Here is a 6,263-nt window from a genome sequence, read left to right as displayed (position 1 = left end):
CTTCTACCATTCCACCTTCACCCCTTACCCTCTGGTAACCACTAAACTATTGTCTCTGTCTATGAGTTTTTCTTTCTTTGTTTGTCTTGTTCCTTTGTTGCTTTGTTTATATCCTACATATAAGTGAAGTCATGTTGTTCTTGACTTTTTCTGACAGTTTGTCTTGCTGTGCAGAAGCTTTTTAGTTTGATATAGTCCCATTCATTTAATATGTATGTTTAAGTCTTCACTCCACTTTGAGTGACATTTTGTATATGATGTAAAGTTAGGGTCCAACTTCATTCTTTTGCATGTAAATATAATTCTCTTAGCATTGTTTGTTTAAAAGATTGTCCTGTCCCCCTAAATTGTCCTGGCACCCTTGTCAAAAATCAATTGACCATATATTCTAGGGGTTACTTCTGGGCTCTTTATTCTATTCCATTTGTCTATCAGTTCCACACTGCTTCAATTAATGCATCTTTGTAGTACATTTTGAAAGAAAATAGTGTGAGTCCCCCAAATTAACTTTTTAAAAAAATTTTTTTATTTTTTATTTATTTATTTTTTTTCAAATTAACTTTTTAAAAGATTATTTTGATTATTCAAGGTGACTTGAGGTTCCATATAAACTCTATGATGTATTTTTCTGTTTCTGTAAAATATTCTGTTGGGGTTTCGATAATATTGCATTGAATCTCTGTATCATGTTCAGTAGTATTGACGGTTTAAAAATGTTAAATCTTTCAATCCATAAACATGGGATGTGTTTCCCTTTGTGTATTCTTTAATTTCTTGCAGCAATCTTTTGTAGTTGTCAGTGTTCAAATCTTTTGCCTCCTTGTTTAAGTTAAATCCTAAGTATTTTATTCATTTTGATGTTTTTGCAAACCAAATTAATTTAATTTCCATTATGTTATCAATCATTAGTGCATAGAAACACAACTGATTGTTTTTTTGGCACATGGGTCATGACTTTATTTAAAAATTAGCAAACAATGCTGTGGAAACATTGATATGTAAATGTCTAAAATGCTGCATCTTAAATTGTTGGCAAACCACTTTAGCTATAAGGCATGAGTTTAGTCTTCCACCAAACCTCAAACTGAAAAAAAAAAAAAAAAGATAGAAAGAAAAGGCTTCGTATTGTTTGAAAACACCAGTTTAAGTAGAAGATTGTAAAAATGCATAGATGTGCAATAAAATAATTAGCTGTGAAGTAGGGTGGGTATGTATCCAGTACCTGCAGCTGGAGAAAAACAAAAACCGGTTTCATCTAGCTAGGCTGATCCCTATGACTGGGATCTGACCTTTAGTTAATTATAATGGCGTTGTAATCTCATTTGCACTGCGGTTACTATGACTCCCATCGTGCATCTGATGCCATAACACTTCCAGAAAAAAACAAATAAGGAAGAAAAAGTGGGAAACAGAGGGCCCTGCCTGTCATGTCGGGTGACAGGCGGGGTCTCTTCTGTGGCCTCTAGTCCCGCTCCCCACATAAGAATGCAGGACATGGTGAGGCCAAAAAGGAACACCCACGGAGCCATAGGTAGGGGAGTCATACCACTATAGTCTCGCTGGCGGCTGGGTTGGAGACACAGGAAGCAGGAGCCACACCATCCGCAACCCGCTGTTCACTTGTCTCTGCCAACCAACCTCACTTGCTAGCTGCAATCCGCCTCTCTGCAATCCGCAATCTACACTCTGGCATGCCACCCAATGCCAGGACACCACACCACCATGCCACATCACTGCACCACAATGCCACGGCAGTTATATTAGCGGCCAATGCCTCACTGGTTACAGCTGATGGCCAACTAGCCACAGCTGATGGCTGTCGTGTCCAGCGCAACACGGGCAGTGAGGGTGCGAGAAGGGGAGGTTTGGGTTAAGTTTTTTAGAAAGAAACAAACAGAGACTTAATGCAGTTAAATCTCTCCGAAGGCCAGGGGTCTCTCAGTCTCAGAGGACTAGAGCCCAGAATATGGCCGAATGGGGGTTTTTATTGAATAGGTATGCAAAAACAAGAGAAAGCAACATTGTTTCTGAAACTCACACATCATAACAGAAAAATACTTATCTCAATCACCTTTTGTCAGTCAACAGCTGAAGCACAAGGTCCCACAATGTCCTAATTAAGGTAAGTACCTTCTCAGGGTCAGAAGGGTCAAGTCTCTTATTTTGTAAGTTCCATTGAGCTAAGTAGAGAGAACTGATCTTTGTTGTTTTTGTAACTTCTCTCACAAACAGGTGACAGGGAAAAGGCAGAGCTGGCAACAGCTTTTCCCAGGCAGGGGGAAGGGGAGGCAAGGCCCCTTCCCATATCCTTCTAAGGCAGCTCATTGGGGTCCCCACTCGGTTCCGCCTGGCTTAGGTTGTATCTCCCATGAGATATCTTACATGTTTTTGGCTGCAAACCATCTTTTGGGGACCAGACAGAGAGATATAAGGTGTAAACATAAGGATGGAACAAAGACCCAGAAAGGCAGTCTCACAGACTCTTCTTTCCTTAAGGAAAGACATGGGGGAACAGTTGGCTAGGCTGTTGTGTGACTACAGATGGCCATCCAATCACAGTTGATGGCCATTTACTACCTGAGCCAGCACCTGTCTGTGTGAGGCCGAGAGCCTGGAAACTACTTTCTGGGGCTTTGCCCCCACAGCTTGGTTCTCACTAAATAAAAACAATCACCTAGATACTAAGCTCCTCTCTGTGAATCTAATAATCAATGCCTTGGTCACCATATTGGTAACATCTGGGGTAGTCATCTTAGTACTCGCCATAATACTCATCTGGGTATTCTGCCTGATAATCGCTATCACTGATTTCAACCCATTTGTTCCTATTCCTTGGCTTCCATTGTGAATAACAGGTTCTGTTGGAGCAGTGCAATATTTGGGATCATATACTTGCTGCCTGGCCCAAACATACTCATTCCTTTCTGGGAAGTGATTTTGTTGGTACTCATCTGTAGAGAAATTGTCAAGTTGTCCACTGATTGTAAGATTAGATTCTGATTGTAAATGTCTCTTTTGTACCTGGCATGAACATCCCTGCCTGGCTTGCTCCTTTGTTGGTGCCCATTTGCAGACTAATCATGGTCTAGTCAAATGGTTCATCAGTTTACATTTTCGAATCATAAAGATGCCTCCTCGTCCCATAGGCTGTCATACCTGCCTGGCTGGTGCATTTGTTGACTCCCATCTGCAAACCAATTACACTTTGGCCAGCTTTTAATAACCGTTCATCTAAATATCTTGTTTGTTTTTCTGCACACTTAATTCCAGTGTCAATGGTTGCCTTTTGTTTTAGCTAGACCTACTATAGCCATCAGCATAGTCTGAACCTGCATCATGTTTTTATTTTTATTTTTAAAATTTTTTTACTGGGGAATATTGGGGAACAGGGTGTTTTTCCAGGGCCTATTAGCTCCAAGTAAAGTCATTATTTTCAATCTAGTTGTGGAGGGTGCAGCTCACAGTGGCCCATGTGGGAATCGAACCAGCAACCTTGGTGTTATGAGCACTGCGCTCTAACCACTGAGCCAACAAGCCACCCATTTTTGTTTTCAAAAAGATCATTTGCTTCAAATATGTTATGTAACTTCATACCATAAGCCTGTATAGGTTTGCTAAAGTTGCCAATATTTTCCAACTGAGGCCAGGTTAACAAGGACTCATTGACCCTCTTCACTGAGCCCGGCTGTAGCTTGTTTATGGTTTGCAGAGGATTATGCAGTCTTTTAAGCCTAGCTGAAATTTGGTGCTAGTGCTCATGCCTGTCACTTCCTCTATCCAATGGCAAAGATCTTCTGACTGATGATCATACTTGGAAGCAATCTTGTTTTTGACCTCCGCAGAGGATCCATAGGAAGGACTCTTGTTGAAGTGGGCCATGGTGGTCAGCAGCAAGAAAAGGCTGAGCACAGCTTGGGGATTTTGGCACTTGGCTTCCCTGCTCCTGGCTTGGAAGAGTGACTGCAGCACCAGATGCTCAGACCTGGTCCCCTTGGCAGTGAAGGCCCACATGTGATGCATAGAGACTCAGTCTGACTGGGTCCCACAGAACCTCCTGTCCACTACCGACTCCCACAGGCACTACTCCCCTGTTGCGTCCAGCGCAACATGGGCAGTGAGGGTGCGAGAAGGGGCGGTTTGGGTTAAGTTTTTAGAAAGAAACAAACAGAGACTTAATGCAGTTAAATCTCTCCGAAGGCCAGGGGTCTCTCAGTCTCAGAGGACTGGAGCCCAGAATGTGGCCGAATGGGGGTTTTTATTGAATAGGTATGCAAAAACAAGAGAAAGCAACATTGTTTGTTACACAGTCTCTGAAACTCACACATCATAACAGAAAAATATTTATCTCAATCACCTTTTGTCAGTCAACAGCTGAAGCACAAGGTCCCACAATGTCCTAATTAAGGTATGTACCTTCTCAGGGTCAGAAGGGTCAAGTCTCTTATTTTGTAAGTTCCATTGAGCTAAGTAGAGAGAACTGATCTTTGTTGTTTTTGTAACTTCTCTCACAAACAGGTGACAGGGAAAAGGCAGAGCTGGCAACAGCTTTTCCCAGGCAGGGGGAAGGGGAGGCAAGGCCCCTTCCCATATCCTTCTAAGGCAGCTCATTGGGGTCCCCACTCGGTTCCGCCTGGCTTAGGTTGTATCTCCCGTGAGATATCTTACCCGTCTTTGGCTGCAAACCATCTTTTGAGGACCAGACAGAGAGAAATAAGGTGTAAACATAAGGATGGAACAAAGACCCAGAAAGGCACAGTCTCACAGACTCTTCTTTCCTTAAGGAAAGACACGGGGGGACAGTTGGCTAGGCTGTTGTGTGACTACACTCCCCCCTAAATGCAACTGATTTTTGCATGTTGATTTTTATCCTGATATTTTGATGAATTAATTTATTAGTTGTAATGTTGTGGGATCTTTAGGGTTTTCTAAATTTAAGCTCATATATGAACTCAGATTTCTTCCTTTCCAATTTGATGACTTTTTATTTCTTTTCTTTACCAAATTATTCCAGAGAGAGATTCTAATACTATATTAAATAGAAAAGGAGACAGTGGGCATGCTTAACTTGTTTCTGATGTTAAAGAAAAAGCTCTCAGTTTCCCACTGAGTATTATGTTATCTGTGGGTATTTCACATATGTCCTTTATCATGTTGAGGAACTTTCCTCTGTTTCTAGCTTGTTGTTGTTTTTTAATCAAGAAAGGGTTTTGAATTGTGTGAAGTGCTTGTTCTGCATCAATTGAAAGGATCATGTGTTTTTTTTCTTCATTTTATTAATGTGCTCATTGATTTTTGTGTATTGAAACAAGCTTGCCTTCCAGAAATATATCCCACCTGCTCCTTGTGTATGATCCTCTAACTATGTTGCTCAATTTGGTTTGCTGGTATTTTGTTGAGGATTTTTTGTATCAATATTTATAAGGGATATTACTCTGTAGTTTTCTTTTTTTTAAATTAAAGTTTATTGGGGTGACAATTGTTAGTAAAATTACATAGATTTCACATGTACAATTCTGTATGTGTCATCTATATATCCTCTTTAGTTTTCTTCTAGTGTCATTGTCTGGTTTTAGAATAAGAGTAGGGCTGGCCTCATATAATGACTTAGGAAATTTTCTCTCCTCTTCTATTTTTTGACAGAGTTTGAGATGATGTTTATGAATTCTTTTCAAATTTTGTATTAAAATATAGCTAACATAAAATATACTAGTTTCAGGTGTATACCATAGTAATTCAACATTTACACATACCCAAAGTGGTACATGTACATTTATGTACCCAAAGAAGTGACCACCATAAGTCTGGTAACCATATGACACTTTACATGTTGCTACAATATTACTGACTATATTTCCTGTGCTGTACATTACGTCCCCATGACTTACTTATTTTGTCACTGGAAATTTGAACTTTTTATTCCTTTCAGCTTTCTCCCCATTTAATTTTTCAATTACAATTGACATTCAATATTATTTTATATTAGTTTCAGGTGTACAGCATAGTGATTAGACATTTATATAATTTCTGAAGTGATCCCCTTATTAGTCTAGTCACTACTTCTTGGAGCCATAGATAGTTATTACAATATTATTGACTATATTTCTTAGGCTGTATTTATAGCACTGTGACTATTTTATAACTACCATTTATACTTCTTAATTCTTTCACCTTTTTCACCCAGCCTACCAACACCCCTCCTATCTGGCAACCTTCAGTTTTTCCTTTGTAACTATGAATCTGTTTCTGTTTTGTTTGTTCATTTA

The 6,263-nt window shown here is 39.8% G+C and overlaps 1 pseudogene; it reads right to left on the bottom strand.

Moving 5' to 3' along the window:
• Positions 1-2,701: 2,701 nt before the first annotated feature.
• Positions 2,702-3,879, bottom strand: LOC109437850 (calponin-3; annotated as a pseudogene).
• Between the last annotated feature and the right edge of the window lie 2,384 nt (positions 3,880-6,263).

Source organism: Rhinolophus sinicus, linkage group LG07 (genome assembly GCF_036562045.2).
Source record: "Rhinolophus sinicus isolate RSC01 linkage group LG07, ASM3656204v1, whole genome shotgun sequence".
NCBI classification, from domain to species: domain Eukaryota; kingdom Metazoa; phylum Chordata; class Mammalia; order Chiroptera; family Rhinolophidae; genus Rhinolophus; species Rhinolophus sinicus.
The sequence above is the reverse complement of the archived record's forward strand: the minus strand, read 5'-3'. Positions and strand labels throughout refer to the sequence as shown.